The sequence below is a fragment of the Tachysurus vachellii genome, chromosome 23, assembly GCF_030014155.1.
Source record: "Tachysurus vachellii isolate PV-2020 chromosome 23, HZAU_Pvac_v1, whole genome shotgun sequence".
In the NCBI taxonomy this organism is placed as follows: Eukaryota; Metazoa; Chordata; class Actinopteri; order Siluriformes; family Bagridae; genus Tachysurus; species Tachysurus vachellii.
In genome coordinates this window covers 12204347-12221211 of record NC_083482.1, presented here as the reverse complement: position 1 = coordinate 12221211, position 16865 = coordinate 12204347, and positions in this window count along the sequence as shown.

Here is a 16865-nt window from a genome sequence, read left to right as displayed (position 1 = left end):
AAGAAGTGTGTGAGCTACAGGTAATATACCACACCTACACACACACACACACACACACACACACACACACAAAATACACACACACGCACACACATACACACACACACACACACACACACACACACACACACACACACACACAAACACACACACACACAAACACACACACACGTGTCAAGAAGGAAAAAAGAGTGTAACAGACATGCCTAAATAGAAAGCACCCAAAAACTTACATAGAATATCTGATGATAGATTCCCATGCTCAGATATTCAATATATACGCAAGAACCATAGTTAAAACAACTTATTTTTAAGCCCCCTTATATTATACATATTCATGCTTATTTATAACAAATATCAAGAATATTCACAGCAAAACAGCTTTTGTGTTGCCTCTAAGCCTTATTAGTACTTGACTGTCAGGAGTGAACATGCAGGTTGTGTCAACTTCAGACAGCTTGAACCCTAACAAAGCCATGTAACTTACAATTTGATTATAAGACATGACACCACTTTATCGGTCCATTGCTCTTCTACTCACACTTCACAAACACTTTTATGTGTTGTAACCTGAGACACTTAAGAGCCTAGCATGGGGTCAGTGGCAAAGGAGTGCCCCAGATTAACTTTGATCAGCATGTTCAAATGCTGGTGGGTGTAACGGAGAGACGTCCGTTTTTTAAGATGATGCAGATGGATGGTGGGGGAGGGCGTCACATTGGTCAAGTTCAGTAGGCTGCTCTGATGAACACTGCTAAATATCATACCATGCTACGACAATATTAATCATATCTTTTAAAACGTAGGCGGCCGGGGTTGGTCAGTAGACTCATATAATGCGAAGTCGAACACCTCCTTCACACTAAGTTGTACTCTTTTTCCTCTGTTTTTTTTTTGTTGTTGTTTTTTTTTAATCATAGTGGCATTCACAGCATTGCTCTGGTCTTCTCTTGCTCTCTGTTCTGCTTTCTCTCCCACAGTTTTCACAGGCTCCGTGGCTGACTCACTCATGGCTCTGCATGCCACCCCTGCCCTCCCCCACACCTCTCGTGTACAGATAGTGCCTTCTGAATGCCAGTCATCTGGGATACTACCCTCTTCTGTCCTCTCCTAGCGGGTGCTGCCCCTGACCTGCTCTCATTGTGAATGCCAGAATGCTAATGATCTAAAGTAGATCGTTAGCACATTATTTTATTTTTTATCATTTATGCATGCCTCATGCAAGCACAGAAAGTGCTGGGACTACTGAAGGCATCAACGCCACTGGACAATTTTATTTTAGCAATTGAACAAAATATTATTGCTGTGTACCATGCTGTAGAGATCACTACCTATACTTCATTAATGCAACACAGCACTCAGTTTCAGGCCAAAGCTCCATAGTAACAGTCTTACATGATTCTGAGTTTGTTTACTGCTCTGGTTTCATTTCCTTGTGCCTCATTTAATAGTTTTTCATAGCAATTTAATATGAAATTTAAAAAATGGCTCCAATTAATTGATGAATGCATGAATGAATGAATGAATGAATGAATGAATGAATCATTAGTAATCCTGGTCAGGTTTACAGAGGATCTGGATGGCTTGTGATTTGGTGGGAATGCAGCTTGGATGGGATGCCAATCCATCTCAGAGTACCTAATACATACATACAAATGTTTTTGAAAACTACTTAGGGTCCATCTACTGACATGGGTAGATGGACCCTAAGAATCTGAGGTGGCAACAGTATATTTTCCCAAACTTCTGCTCTCCTTTTCCACTGATGGCCGTGTTATCATTCAGATTTGAACTCACCAGTTAACTAAGTTTCTTTCCCATTGTGCCACTCTCATTCTTCTCATTATTTCATTCATATTCATTGATTAGTTCAAAAATATATAAAATATAATAGGAAAATTAATCAGTGTTAGATTTCTGCTAATTGGTTAATACAGTACAATATTTTACCTACAAGCCACTTGATTTAAAAGGATCAGCACTTCCATCTTGCTTTGACAAATATACGTAAAGTAAAGGGTTCATTAAAATATAAACAGTCTATAGTCAGGCCCAATCAGAATCATCCTATTGGAAGGATACATCAGGCCAGTCTTAGCTAAATGACTCTGTAACGAGGAGAAACTGAATATAAATCAGACAAACAATTCCTTCAAACTGCTACAATAAATATTGTATCTGTATTTATATATAACGACTAATTTATATATAACGACTAATATATAAATTAGTCGTTATATATAAATACAGATACAATATTTATTGTAGCAGTATTTATATATAACGACTAATTTATATATTTTTAGAAATGGTTGCTTATAAGAAAATCATTGGCTTCTATAATGTAGACTTGTTAACCTCAAGCACAAAGAGTTAATGAAACACAGCTTTCTTTTCCCACAGTTTCAGTGCTTCAAAGCCACATTACGACTAAAGGAAATAAATAAATAATCCACATAAAATGCCAGTATTTGGCAAAACAGTAGATAATATCGACCAAAGATCTGCTGCTTTAATAATAAAGCCTACCCTGTGCTCATCCCAGGATATTTATTCAAAATCCGCTCACACTTAACATCCTTATCAGACACTCAGTACTTTAGTACTCAGTCTGCACTGTACTGTTTTCTACACCTGTACACTATAGTGATACAATCTGGTGTCACCAAGAGGAGGATGGTTTCCTTTTGATTCCTGTTTCTCTCAAGATTTCTTCCTTATGTCAGCTGAGGGAGTTTTTCCTCACCACTGTCATCTCTGGTTTCTTTATTAGGGATCCAAATCCACTGACTGGATTTCTATAAAGCTGTCTATGGGTAAAAAGCACTATACAAATAAAATTGAATTGAGAGTTAGGATTCCTAATTAAACATTACAGTTAAAGCTCTTTTACCACCAGAACTTGTGTTAAATTTTGTAAGAGCATATGTATGTGAAGAAGTGAATGTTCACTCAAGAGCAATAATGAGAATCATAGTGTTTTAAACTGATATTTGGTGCAATATTACATTTAAAAGTGCTTGTAAACAACCTAAGCTCAGAGAACAGCACATGAATCCTAATGAAGTAATGAACTAAAGCTATGGCCGTTGTCTCCATTTCACACTCTGACCTTAACCATTTACAATGTTTAACACGTGTTGGCTTATGCAAATTATTACAATTTTACAATCATTTGTTTGTTTGTAATGTTTGTTTGTAAGATCTACTAAATTACTACATAGGATGCTAGCTGAAACTAGATATAACTCATGTAAAAGTCCTGTTGATTTATTTATTGATTGAAAAATGTCATTATTTATGTATCAAGCTGCATGTCAGATTTCCTAACATGGTTGACAACAATATGTGAATGATGCTGAAAAATGAAATGGTGTCTTGATGTAATGATAAATGATCAATACATTGTATTGGCTGATTGTCTAGTGAAAAGCATTTTCCCACTTTCCCTAACCTCGTATTTGTTCAGTCTGTATGGGAATAATGCTGTTAGATTTAAAATAAAGGGCACTTGATAATAAACTTATAAGTAAGGAATAAAACACAAGAAATGCTGTTATAGTAAGTTGATGATCTTCTAATAAAAGCACATCCTGAAATGGTTTACCAAAGCAAATTGGCAGTAATTGCTATTTTGTTTTTATACTAATAGTTTACAAGACAAGTTCTTGTTACATTCACAGCATTTAGCAGACACCCTTATCCAGAGTGACTTACAATTTTCTTTCAATTTATACAACTGAGCAATTGAGGGTCAATGGCTTTGCTTAGGGGCCCAGCAGCGGCAGCTTTGTGGACCTGGGATTCAAACTCATGACCTTCCAATCAGTAGACCAACACCTTAACCACTAGGCTTTTGAATTTTATTGGAATAGTGCTTTTGACAATGGACAATATTACACAGCAGCTTTAAATTATTATACAAATTCAGAATATTCATTATAAACTTTAAATTTATCTTTATGCCTATCGTGTAAGCCAGAGGCAACAATAGCAAAGAAAAACGCCCTGATATGTTATAGCAGTTTTAAACAGTTGTTTAATCACCAAACTGTCTTTTCTCTCTTTGTTGAAGTTACTACGAATGTTTGTCTTGTTACAGAGAAACCAGAACACACAATCATCGGTCCTGAATAATTTTTCTACTGCAGAGAAACTGCTTTAAAATCAAACTGACACTGGAGACTCCTTTCATAAATAACTAAACACAACTTGAAAGAAAACACCTATAGAGTTTGGTTTTCTTTGTTAAACAACAACTAATTTCTCATCTGTTTATTATTTACCTTAGATTATATAGCCAACCATAAAAGTTCCTGTGAAGCTGTTACTAAGTAGATTGAGAGCATTAATGTATACCTACAGTATGATTTGAATTACAGCCAGTGCTACTGACAGAGCTGCTCTTAAAGAAACTTATTCAACATGTTTCAACCACCTTCTGATTTAAAAGCTGTGGAAAGAGTTCAAGTTAAACAAACGTCGTAAGCAGGAATGAGTGATGCTTCATAAGTGTTTGAACTGGAAAAGTAATAAATAGTAATCTAGCCACATACACTTGTTCACATCTAGTTCATGTGAATTTCTCATGAGTTCAGGTTGGTTCCTGAGGTGAGAAATCACGAAAATAATGAATAGTGGATAAATAAAGACAAAATAGAATCTATCTTGCTTAATCATTACACTTTTCAATATGATCTTACAATTAATTGATTTAAAAGTTTCCTAAAGTGTCTCTGAAACATAAAAAGTTATAAATAGATTGTGTGATAATTACATTTTAAAACAAGTGCGTGAAAGAACGCATTGTTACAGCTGTTAATTTAGTCTTCCTAGGGTCAGTATCACTATTCAAAGTTTATTATTATTATTATTATTATTATTATTATTATTATTATTATTATTATTATTATGTTTTTTTAATTACATTTTTTCTTGATAATTTATTTATTTATTTATTTATTTATTTATTTATTTATTTATTTATTTATTTATTATAAAATGTGAACCATACCACCGTGTCCTTGGAACTATGGGAAAACCCTGGGGGAAAAATGGCAGCAGTGTCAGGATATATGAATCTCTAGCAGGTCCTCTGCCTCGTTTACATCACTAAAGTTCAACTCCTGTCTCAACTAACAAATATATTTGCTACTATTTCCCCAAATTTAAACAAACCAGTAGACTACTTTAAACTTTAAACCACAACCCTAACCAGGCATTTACTAAGGATGACTGAATGAGCACCGGTTTTGTTTTCATATGAGCTTCATATGAGCTGCAAATTCCTACCAACATGAAAGAAGTCCAGATTCAGAACTCTAGCCTCAACAAGATGCACTGAAAACCTTTTGGGAAAACTTTCTAAACAAAGTACAACTCCTCTTATAACGTACCTGTATTTCTATCCATCCATTACAAACACATGATATGTTCATTCAGAATATTGGTTTCCTACTCATTCGTATCACAATTGCCAAAATTAAATGTATTATATGTTTATTTATGATGCACATATGTTTATGTGATGCACTGCTGCAGTTCATTTCGTAAAAGCATTTAGATAGAAAGTATTTATTTTTTAAAAAATGACGAAGTTTATTTCTAACTACACTACTATAATACAAGTGGAGCCAAATGATTAGTTTTAATATTGTCATGTAATAATAAGGCACTTACAAGGTAATAGATGGATTATGAAACTTGTGAGGCATAACTGCATTGTTAAAGCATGAACTGTATATACCTATATACATATCTATGTTTTCACAAAGTCTTTTACATATGTAAAAGTAAATCAGTAAATCAACTGATTTTTTTAATAAACACTGTGTTCAACTGATCTCTTAAGTGAATTTTCTACCAAGCACTAAATAATAAAATGATTGACAATACAGACAGCTTGTTTCTTTCACTCTCAGTTTTATGCCAAAAAGTCAAGGAAAGGTCTGGTCTCTGAGGCACCTTTCCTCCTCTCTGCTTGTGTCCCTGTCTCTCTGTGTCTGTCCTTGTCTCTGCCCCTGTGAGTCATAAGCCTGGACTGGGCTGCAGAGCTTTCAGGTGACACTCTTCCTCTCTGTGCCGTATTAGAGCAAAGCTCTAAATAAGATGTGATGTGAAGCTGACCGCTTACAACATGGGCATAGCTTCCCTTCATGCCAAAAGCCTTTTTTGAAGCATTGTAGTCTTTTATTTGTCATCTGTCACATTATAAGATAAAAAAATGTATAACAAAGAGTGTCAACCTGCAGGCAGATTAAATTCGACAGCTATACAGTCTATATCCTAAAAATAAAATAAAATGATCCAAATATAAGAAAAGATTGCTTGTCCTCTATTCATTTTGGTCATTTATTATTTTACTTTTTTTATTATTACTATTTTATTAAAAATGCCACCCTTAAAAGTTTCACTGCAAATATGGTTCATGTAGCGTTTTGTTTCTACAACTAGCTTTTATAGTCACATTTTTTATAGAACCCACTTTTAAAAGGTAATGTTGACATGTCCCTAATGTCCCTGGTATCCACAGCTTAAAGTTACACCTATATAAGCATGTAAGAAAGTGTAAGACAGGAATATTAACCAGAAATAACTTAAGAGCTGATTTATAAACAAACTGATTTGTGAAACTTTTAACTGATCAGTAAAGCTACACACATCAATTAAACATGACTACTGGAAAGAAATGGCCCGGAGAACGAGGACAAGTCTTGCATGAATAATGAAGATTTTGAAATATTTTCAGAAAGAAGAACAAAAAGAAAAAACATTGCGTTGCTTCTGCTGCCAAATTGCTTTTGGGAATGTAAAAAAACAACAACTTCAGCTTAAAGGTCGAAAAGGATTTCTGAAACATCGTGACAAGGACTTCTGCATATTCCATCACTGTGATGTATAAAATGATTACTATAATCTTCACAGTGTAAATAAAGGTGTGAACTGATCTTCACACCAGAGACATAAGTGACATTTTGTGAAAGATTTTAATGGCTGTACCTGAACTCTACCTATACTACAGAATAACATCACATGCTAAGGTGTGTGCCTACAGTCCTGAGGATTATAGATTTTTATTCTAAATTTCATCTGTAGACACAGTTTTATGTTGTTGTTGTTACATAGGTCACCTGAGCGTGCTTGTTTGTGGCAGTTAATTACATCTGGGCTTCGTCTGGTCTCTAGAATCATTATGAGATTTGAAGTGCGCGGCGGCTGAAAGAAATCCGCCCGTCAGCAGTTTTGAACCCCCTCCTTTCACTGCCTTTACCGACAACTATTAAGAGCGGATGGGTCCTCGGGGGGACGCTGTATCATTTTTCGGTTTCAATTTGTGTTCCATAAATATCAGTAATGAGGCTTGCGCATCATGACTTACTCGTACCTGGCAGTAAAAATAACCTCTGGCAGTAATGGGGGTGGGAGAAAATGATTCAGGGACAGACTGTACAGCTGAATGAGCATCACTTGTTCCACCATTCATCTCTTACTCATTCTCTCTCACCCTGTCAAAATTGCATTTTTTGGACTTGAGCATCATGCGCTATCAATGTATGAAAATTATAAAGAGATTGACAGTTAATATTAATACATATGTATGTTTAGTGCTTCCTAAGAAATAATAGACACACATTTATTGCTTTGCAGGCCAGCATACAGCCAAAGACATGCAGGTATTCAAGGTTATGACATCATTAGACTGACAAAAGGTAGTGTTCTGACCAAACCTAAATGCTTTTGCAGTGAATCTAGTCTTCAAAAGTCTTTAATATTTAAGGTCCCTGAATCCCAGACTGCCTCAGCACTTGATAGTTGAGGAATTGGATCTTGAAAAGAATTTGCTCGCTGATCAAATACTAATGTTTCTATTATACACACATACATACATACATTCATACATACATACATTCATACATACATACATACATACATACATACATACATACATACATACATACATACATACATACTGTATGTTTCACTGACGTTACTGAATAATTCACAGTAGTTCTTGAATCATTTGTTTTTACTGAAAAATAACATGGATCTCATGGAAAAAAAAATTTGTATAGGAAAAAAAATGCAATTTGAACGAACTTATACTTACGAACTTAATAATGTAATTTGAACGAACTTAAATTTATACTTAATGTTCTTTCACAAACATTTCTTTTCACTTTATATTGAAGTTTATAAGACAAAAATATCCCACAGCTTGTCATGTTACCAAGAAACCTCTGACCTGTAGACTTTCCCATGGTGGAAAACTTACTGACTCCTTCCATGAATGTTAATAAATAAATGTCTCCATACAGAAAACTCCACCAAATCATTAATTATATGTTATCTTTTGGTAAATAGCAACAAATATTCTTAATCCATTTATTTGTAGTCATAGATTACGGGCAGCCTCTGGCCGACAAGTTCCTGTGAACGAGTGTTACTATAGAAACGATAACAGATTAGAACGAGTGCATTAATATAAACCTGTCATTTTAGTTAAGACAGAACATCTGTCAAATTAATCCATACCTTCAGGTTTGAGAATTTAACAGATGTGTGATATAAATTATTTTAAAAAATGCTGATGGTTACCTAAGGGAAGGTTCAGAGGTTTTAGTGAAACCTACATAAGCCCCCGCTGACAACTGATGCCAATGTGCATAAACGATCTCAAACAGATGACATAAATCTGCTTTCATCAGTTTTTCATAACACCCAGGACATCTATTTTTGTTAACTTAATATCATGTCATGGAGCGACCTGTTAGTACGTCATGACAATTAATAGCTCTTTTACAGCTTAGTTCTTAAAATAATATGCCTTTTTTTTTTTGTTCTTTTATTTACATATATTGTTTATATTGGTCTTGGCTGACTTCATATTTATAAGAAGAAGCAGGTCCTAGCTATCACCTTCCCTGACTGGTAGCTTCTGACTGATTGCGGAAAATCGGAGGGAAAAAATAACACAACATCCTATAACACTAGCCTCGAAACTCTAGTTAACGTCAAAATCGACATCTTCCTGAGAGTTAATGCTCAACTGAATGATACTTTATGCTCATGTCAGTTGGCATGAAGCGCGTACGTAAAAAAACCTTCCGTAAGAAAAGTGCAATAATTTAGCAACGAAAATTGAAGAACATTCATAAACTGAGCCTTAGCATGCCTCCATTCCGTTAAAGGACACACACACACACACACACACACACACACACACACACACACACTCACACACACCACTTCATCCCTTGCTTCCTGATTAGTAATCAAATATCGAGCAAAACCAGCCTCTGATCTATATGTCGTCATGAGTCACACCACAATTGCACTACTAATGTGGCCAGTGTTTGAGGAAATGACCGGAAATTGAACTTAAAAAACACAGCACATGCTTTCCCCACACCATCACACTGTAATGTGGAGGGAAAATAAACCAAGCCAAGACTAAATCCTTTGTTATTGCTTCTGCTACATTGATATCGTTCATATCAAAGGTTTTCATGCATCACCTTCTTGCCTCGCTTCTATGTAGCCTTTAATCAGTGCCAACTTGATATGCGGTTTTTTTAATCTCCTAAAGAAATGGTGAAAATGACCATTCTCAAGTGTAATTTTTATTGCAGGTGTTTGTTAAAGCAACATAATGCTCCTGTCACTCCTCTACCAATGAGCATCATCGTCTGGCTAGCAGCACAATGACACAATATGTTTTACAAATCAACGTGACATGAGCTGGCTGCTGTGGTGCTTGGCAATGTGAGTGAAACACTTCAGCAACAGTAATTAGGGTTGTGCTGGAAATAACGGCTTGAAATTTTGCCCTAAATAGTGAGGGGTTCGGAAAGCAGAACTAGGGTCTACTCTTGTAGTGTGCTCAGAACTGTGCAAATGCATTGATGTTTGGGGGTTGTGGATGTTGTAGCCTAGTGGGTAAGATGTTGGACAATCGATTGGAAGGTTGTGACTTCAAATCCCAGGTCCACCAATCTGCCCCCTCTGGGCCCCTGAGCAAGGCCCTTAACCCTTAATTGCTCAGGTGTATAAAATGAACTAAAAATGTTAGCTGCCCTGGATAAGGGTGTCTGCCAAACACCGTAAATGTACAATAATGGCAGGACATGCCGCTAAAATTAAAGTGGTCTCGGCAAGCTCAAATACAACAGAACACCAAAGAATTTAGTGAAAAACTCTTCTTATTAACGCCATTTCTACAGCTTGACTGCCATCGGTTTTCTGACTCCAGTAAAAGCTTCAGGAAGTGTCCCAAACATGAACCACACAGTTCCAGAACAAGTCACTGTTTTGCATTTCCTCTGCCTTGCACTGACCGTGGCCTTTATGTAAACTTAAGAGACGTGATGAAAGATGTACGACGACTACATATCTTTCAGCACGTGTAAAAAGTACAGCGATGCAGCAGCTCTGAATATGCTAAACACAGAGGCTGTGTTATTGGGGGTCCAAGCACCAATACATAACACATATTATTAGTGCTACTTGTTGAGCAAAGATTTTCCAGTTCTAACATTACGGGTCCCATATGTCTATAAATGACAGAATTGCACAGTAGTGTTCAGGTGTGTTAATGAATGAGGGCTTGGTGACTTATATAGCTAATATTTATTTTATTGGATATTTCAATTTAGTAGTTCGGGACTGAGTAGTAGTTCAATAAACTGCGTTGTCAGGAAAGTTTTAATGAACATTTATGTAGTTTTTACAATCAGATCCTTATACACAAAGTAACTTCACATATTTGTGTACATATTTTTGTTTTTGGTTGCTGGCAGACGTATTTTTATCTGTGTTCTGACTGAAAATGTGCCAGAATATCTTGGTCTTGTTTTTTTTGGTGAGGCATATGTGTGAATTTTAACACAGCAAACCCGCTGTGTTAAAATACTGAGGTCATGTTTTTAGGGGGCCAAGCACCACAGTGATATTTTTTCAGGTTTGTTAAATTAAGTGCTGCCCCTGATCATGTCTCCCATTGCTTCGTGAATTATTAGCTCAGTGTGCTCACTGCTGTCATCAGGTTACAGAAAGTTTGGTTCAGATCATGTCTTTTTGGTGCCATAAGACTGTTTGATGCTGTTTTTTCTATGCATGCCACTGAGTTATTGAACTCTAATAATTTGCATTTTTAAATAATTTTGGAGCTCTATAAATCAAACCTATTATTATATTAAACGTATTATTATACATCATGCCACACTGACTCAAATGTAAAAGAACCTTCAGGACGTTTAAAAGGGCAGTTAAGAGGGATATTAATTTAATGAGACTTGCATTTGACCAGTTAGGGAAAGTTTGATCTACTGAATCTAATAAGGGCCCAAAAACTGGAGCAGAAACTAAAAACAATCAACAAACCAATCAATCAAATGTGTCTAAAGTTTCTAGGTTCTTGAGAAAGTTCCTACTGTGAATCTGCCCCCTGAAATGCCCAACTAACTGTGTTTCTGTCTTAATTTAATGGCCATTTCATATTCATCACAGTCCTCGCCTACAGTACAAGATGCAGGCAGTGCGAGTGTGTGTGTCTGTGTGTATATTTTACTAGCTCGATTTGCATACTTTTCACTGGTCAAGCTTCAGACACTGCAAACCTACAGCAGTGAGGACCAGTTCATTTGCCTCTTTGTGTACACCTAATCTTCAGCAGTCCACACAATGATTACAGCTTTGACTACTGCGCAATAAAAAACGAGAAAGGTTGAACAAAATCAAACAAACAAAAGAAAGCGATACAGTTAATGATGAAGATGATTTTTGGGAGTGAACAGAAGCAACTGTGGGAAAATATGAAAAATGAGGTTTGCTGTTGTTCGTTTAGAAATATGAATACGTGTGATAAAATATTGATATTTTACAAGATAAGCATAGCTGTTTATCTGTCAACAAACCTAAATCCGGAATATTCTGTATAGACCTTAGCTGTACGTTTGTACTCAGTGACAAAGGAGAGCACACCTAGTATTCCTCTTTATCTTCAAATAACAGATAGTGGACACAATGGTGGAAAGTGAGGTTCTTAAAGTGAATAAAAGCTCTGAGTGCTGAAAGGCTGGGGATTGTTAAGGATCATACTCCAGGAGTGGGATTTCTTCCCTGGCGCTGGGCGAGGGATATCCCGGACCTAAATGCTTCTCTCTCTATACATCAAAGAGCCGACGCAAATAAAAGCAAGCTTGTCGGGGGCGAACAAACTGCCTCCTTTGTGCTGTTTCCCAGCCAAATTCAAGCGGCACAAAGCAGCTGGATGTAATACACTGCAAAAGAAGGCTTCGCCATTTAGATGACATGCCTTGGTCTGGCGCTTGGCTGCGCACCTTTGTGTGGCCTGAGCTGGGACAGAGAGATAATATTACTGCATCAAAATCCTTTCAGCAACTCTCAGGCTTACGGCTATAGGGTCCAGTTTCAGCTCTGTCTCTGTCTCACACACTCACAAACACACACACACATACACACACGTACACACACACACCTACACACACACTGCATTTCTTTTATTCTTCATTTAAACAAAGTGAATCTGATAAAATGGAGACACTCAACAGGGTCTAGAAGACCGTAGACTGTAGATCGGATCGTCTGCTATCTATAATGCTGACAATACAATGACACACACACACACACACAGACAAATTAACATCATCAGTGTTTTATCCAGTGATTTATTTTTTTTTGCCTACATTAAAATCCAATCATATGTTATATTAATTTTGCAAAAATGATATGAAAATATGAGAAAGGTCTTTTTTTATGCATGCAGATGGGTTAGAATTTCAACGTCTTCTTACAGATTGTATTTGTTTTAAAACAAGAAGGCTTTCATTTTTTTATATTGTTCACATTTTTCTAATTAAAAAAAACAACATACACACCATCGTACTACATCAAAACCCGAGGCTTAAAGAATTTAATGCTACGAGGTTAAGCTTTGCATTTGGTTTCGGTTCTCTAAACATTTTAACAAACAGATCAATATTCTCATATTACCGCTATCTCGTGAGATGCTAGTTAATTTTTTAGAGGCAATGCAGCAAAAATGTTACAAAAAAAACATGACATCGGATTTTTACCATTTGCAGATCGCTCTCATTTAACCCGATGCTTTCAGGAAACTGAAGCTAATTGGAAAAAAGCTAAACTTATTTATAATTAATAAAAAATATCATTTATATTTTAATGACCAATGTAAGTGTAAGACAATGTTAGACAATGGCTGAACACATTGAGATTCCTTTCAGAAACGTGATCTTGTTTTTAATTAACGTAAGGTGTACGTTACATTTCTTTACATTTTGTCCATTAAATTAAAATATTTTGAGAAATTTGTGAAAATTCATCTTAAGTTGAGATCAAATACCAAACAAGAGTTTAAAGAATTTTGTGATATATATTCATGTATACTTAATGCATGATAAAGTATGTATCATCAGTATGTGTCAGAGTATCCTGACAGCTTTGTCTCTAGGCTCCCTGACGCAAGATTCGACTGGATTTCAATGTAATGCTTCAAAGAGATGTTTGATTTAGGGGAATGGGATTTTTAAAGTGTTTAGCAGGATGGACTATGAGACCTGGGTTTAGAAGCAGTGCATGATTTCAGTGTCTTTGAATGAAAAATTAGTATGAAGAAAATTCTATTCTTAACGTAACACTATGACTCATCACCAGGTTTATTTGTCTCTCACTGCAAATTAAGGTAGGTGTCTGACTAACTTGCTGATATGGACTTGATATTGTTTTTATTATTTAATTGCTAAAGTTAAATAGGAGCGAAGTGTGAGAAAAGGAAAGAAAGATAAATAATTAAATTAACAGACCAAAAGGAGTGTATTTTTATCTCTCATTTCTGCTTTCATTTCTCTCTCTCTCTCTCTCTCTCTCTCTCTCTCTCTCTCTCTCTCTCTCTCTCTCTCTCTCTCTCTCTCTATCTATCTATCTCTCTCTCTGCTTTTTCAGACATTGCAGATGTTGTTTAACGTCATCCCTTCCACAAATGTCGGCGTGTGGTGACGGACATGTGCCTTTGATTCCTAACTCCTGGAGTTACCTAATCGAGTCCATGTCTTTGTGACTCACTCACAAACAGCATGTCGAGAGGCTGGTGAAAAAAATGAGGAAGGTGAACAACACTCGATAAGTACTAGGCCAAGAGAAAAGCGACACTGTATGCCGCAAACAGCCGTTCCTCATTTCTCTGTCAAACTTCAGAACATCCTCTGTGCTAGAAACAAACTGTAGCCATGGTTTTGTCTGGATGCTATGACGATGAAACGGAGCAGAAATGAATCTGCCTGACTCATCCGACTCAAGACCCATGCGTTTGAAACCATATGCCTGTTGAAATAATTCTCAGGGCCACAACGGTGCCATGTAACAGGGGAAAGTATAGCTGGCTGTGAAGTGAAAGAAAGAGAATATAGATTAAAGACGAACATCGTGATGAAACACTTTTGTCACTCCGTCACTTTTCTCCTCGCAGTAGTAGCTCTGCTGAAACACTGTACCACAATAAAATCACTTTTAAAGTGAAAGGAAGATTTGCTACTGGATGTTTTTTGTATCTTATATTTGTTCTTAACCTAAAATCCTACTTCAATAACTCAATTAATTTATTTAAAATAATCTACTGGGTTAATTAATTGATTAATAAATACAGAATTTTTAAAACATACTTGTATTCATCACCCTGGATACAATGAAACTTTAGGCTACACTAACAATACATTTTTTTCATCTGTCACACATTGATTTTTTATGTGTTGCTGAATTTTCTATTTATTCTAGGTGAAATATATAATATTTGTTGCGTAGACTGACTGTAACATTGCAATGTGAGCTCACACCTACGACTGGTTTTTCGTCTGTCTGGTCCAACATCCATGTAAATGACTCAAGCCTTGCCCCTTGTCATCTACTACTGGCTTACACAAGGCTACATCACAACATGTTTCACCAAAAGTTCATCTGTGGTGAACTGTTTAACAGATGACATTATACGTTTTATACATCAGCATGATAGGTGTTGTCCATTGACACTTCATGTAAATCACCAATAAGAGTGTTAGTTTCAGAAAATGTCTGCTACGTACATAGTAAACGAAGCATACTGTACACATGGACAAAACTATAAAGCCAGCTTCTGAGACGCCTTCTTGGTGGCTAACACGGGCGCATGATTGCAAATTCTTAAATATTTACACAACTCGTTTGATATGAAAAGTTTGGGTTGGGGCTGGGCTATTGGTCGCACCATTGGTTTGTTATGACTTAATTTATATGGGATCATCTTCCTGTGCTCAAATTTTTGCATCTGGTTTTAATTTTGCAGCTTCAACGATGAAATTAAGTTTGTAGAAACTGTTTGTTTAAAACAAAATATTTGAAATACAGGAATATTTTGACTACTGTGCTATTTTGTAATAAGAGCAGGTTTAGGACATACAGTACAGTACGACACCAGGCTTTGGAACATTCAAATAGAGTCTCTTTAGTTTTCCATAAAAGGTCATCTTTTCTGACTGGTCAATCAAAGCAAGACTAGCTATCTTCACATGTATAGGAGAAACCATGTGTTAGCCTTCACGCTTCCCAGTTGATAGCTGTTATGCAATCGTGAAAACTAGCTACTGGGGTAACTTTAAAAAAGTTTGTTTCATTTCAAGCTGAGTCTAATAGTAGCTAATAGTTTCATCCAAATGAAATTTACAACCACTATCCCTATATGTAGCACCCCTAAGTACAGCCTTATTTTTTGACGTCTAGATACTGATGTGCCCAATTACAGGAGGATAATTTCTTGAATTCCTTCCTACCGTGTCGCAGAGGTCATGGCCAAACTCCTGTGACTTTGACTGCAACATTCATTCTATGGGAAATCTCCCAGAGGACTCATTCACCATGTAACCTAATTGCGACACATTATTTCCGTCGTTCAAAAGTTCCATGCTAAGGGCCATTGCCTGTTGTCATTCACCTCCCCATTGAGGTTGCTGTGGCATTTCATCAGGTTGGTTTGAATAAATTTGAATGGCAGCTGTTTTGTTTTCTCTCAGTACCCTGTTCTCAAAAGCTTTCTCTTTTTTAAAAACACAAGTAAATGTACAGTCGCAAAAACATGCCCTATTCATAAAAATAATGAATCGATCCATAGCTAGTTTGCACATCTACAGACATGTTACGTCTTCAGGACCAGATCAAGGATGAAACTTCCTACTTTATTCCTTGGATTTGCGCAGCAATAAAATAAAAAACCTTGGAAAGTAACAAACATTACCAGGTTTAAACGCTTTTTGACTTACCTTCAAGTTGCGAAGAGCTGGGTGCCGGACCGGAGGTCCCATTTGATCGGGTACAATTTCCACACCTGCTCCAGATCCGTGGATTTCTCCCTGCACACAGAATTCAGATATCTGGCTGAGTTGTGGAGAGGGTGCAGCAGAGCGCCAGCTCATCTCCTGGAGACCCTGCTTTACATTTCAAATCGGAGCTCATCCAGAGATTTCCATACCATCCATTTGAATATTTTCCACTCAGAGAGGATGGCAATAAACTCAGCATAGGGCAGACGCAGACTCTCCCAAAATTGCTTGTAGAGTTGCTCTCAATATCCATATGTTACATCAGTCAATTAAAATGCTATACAGGTACATATAAAGCTGTGATGCATTTCAAATCAGCTGTAGTGATTGCCAAAAATTAGAAAAATAAATAAATAATGTATATTGCATTTAATTAAGAGAGCCAACCAGCAGAAAACAACAATAAAGAAGTCAATATCTGCGTGACAGATTTTGGTTCTGATTCTAATACGTCACGACTGCTGTTCTTCCTGCGCAGGCTCC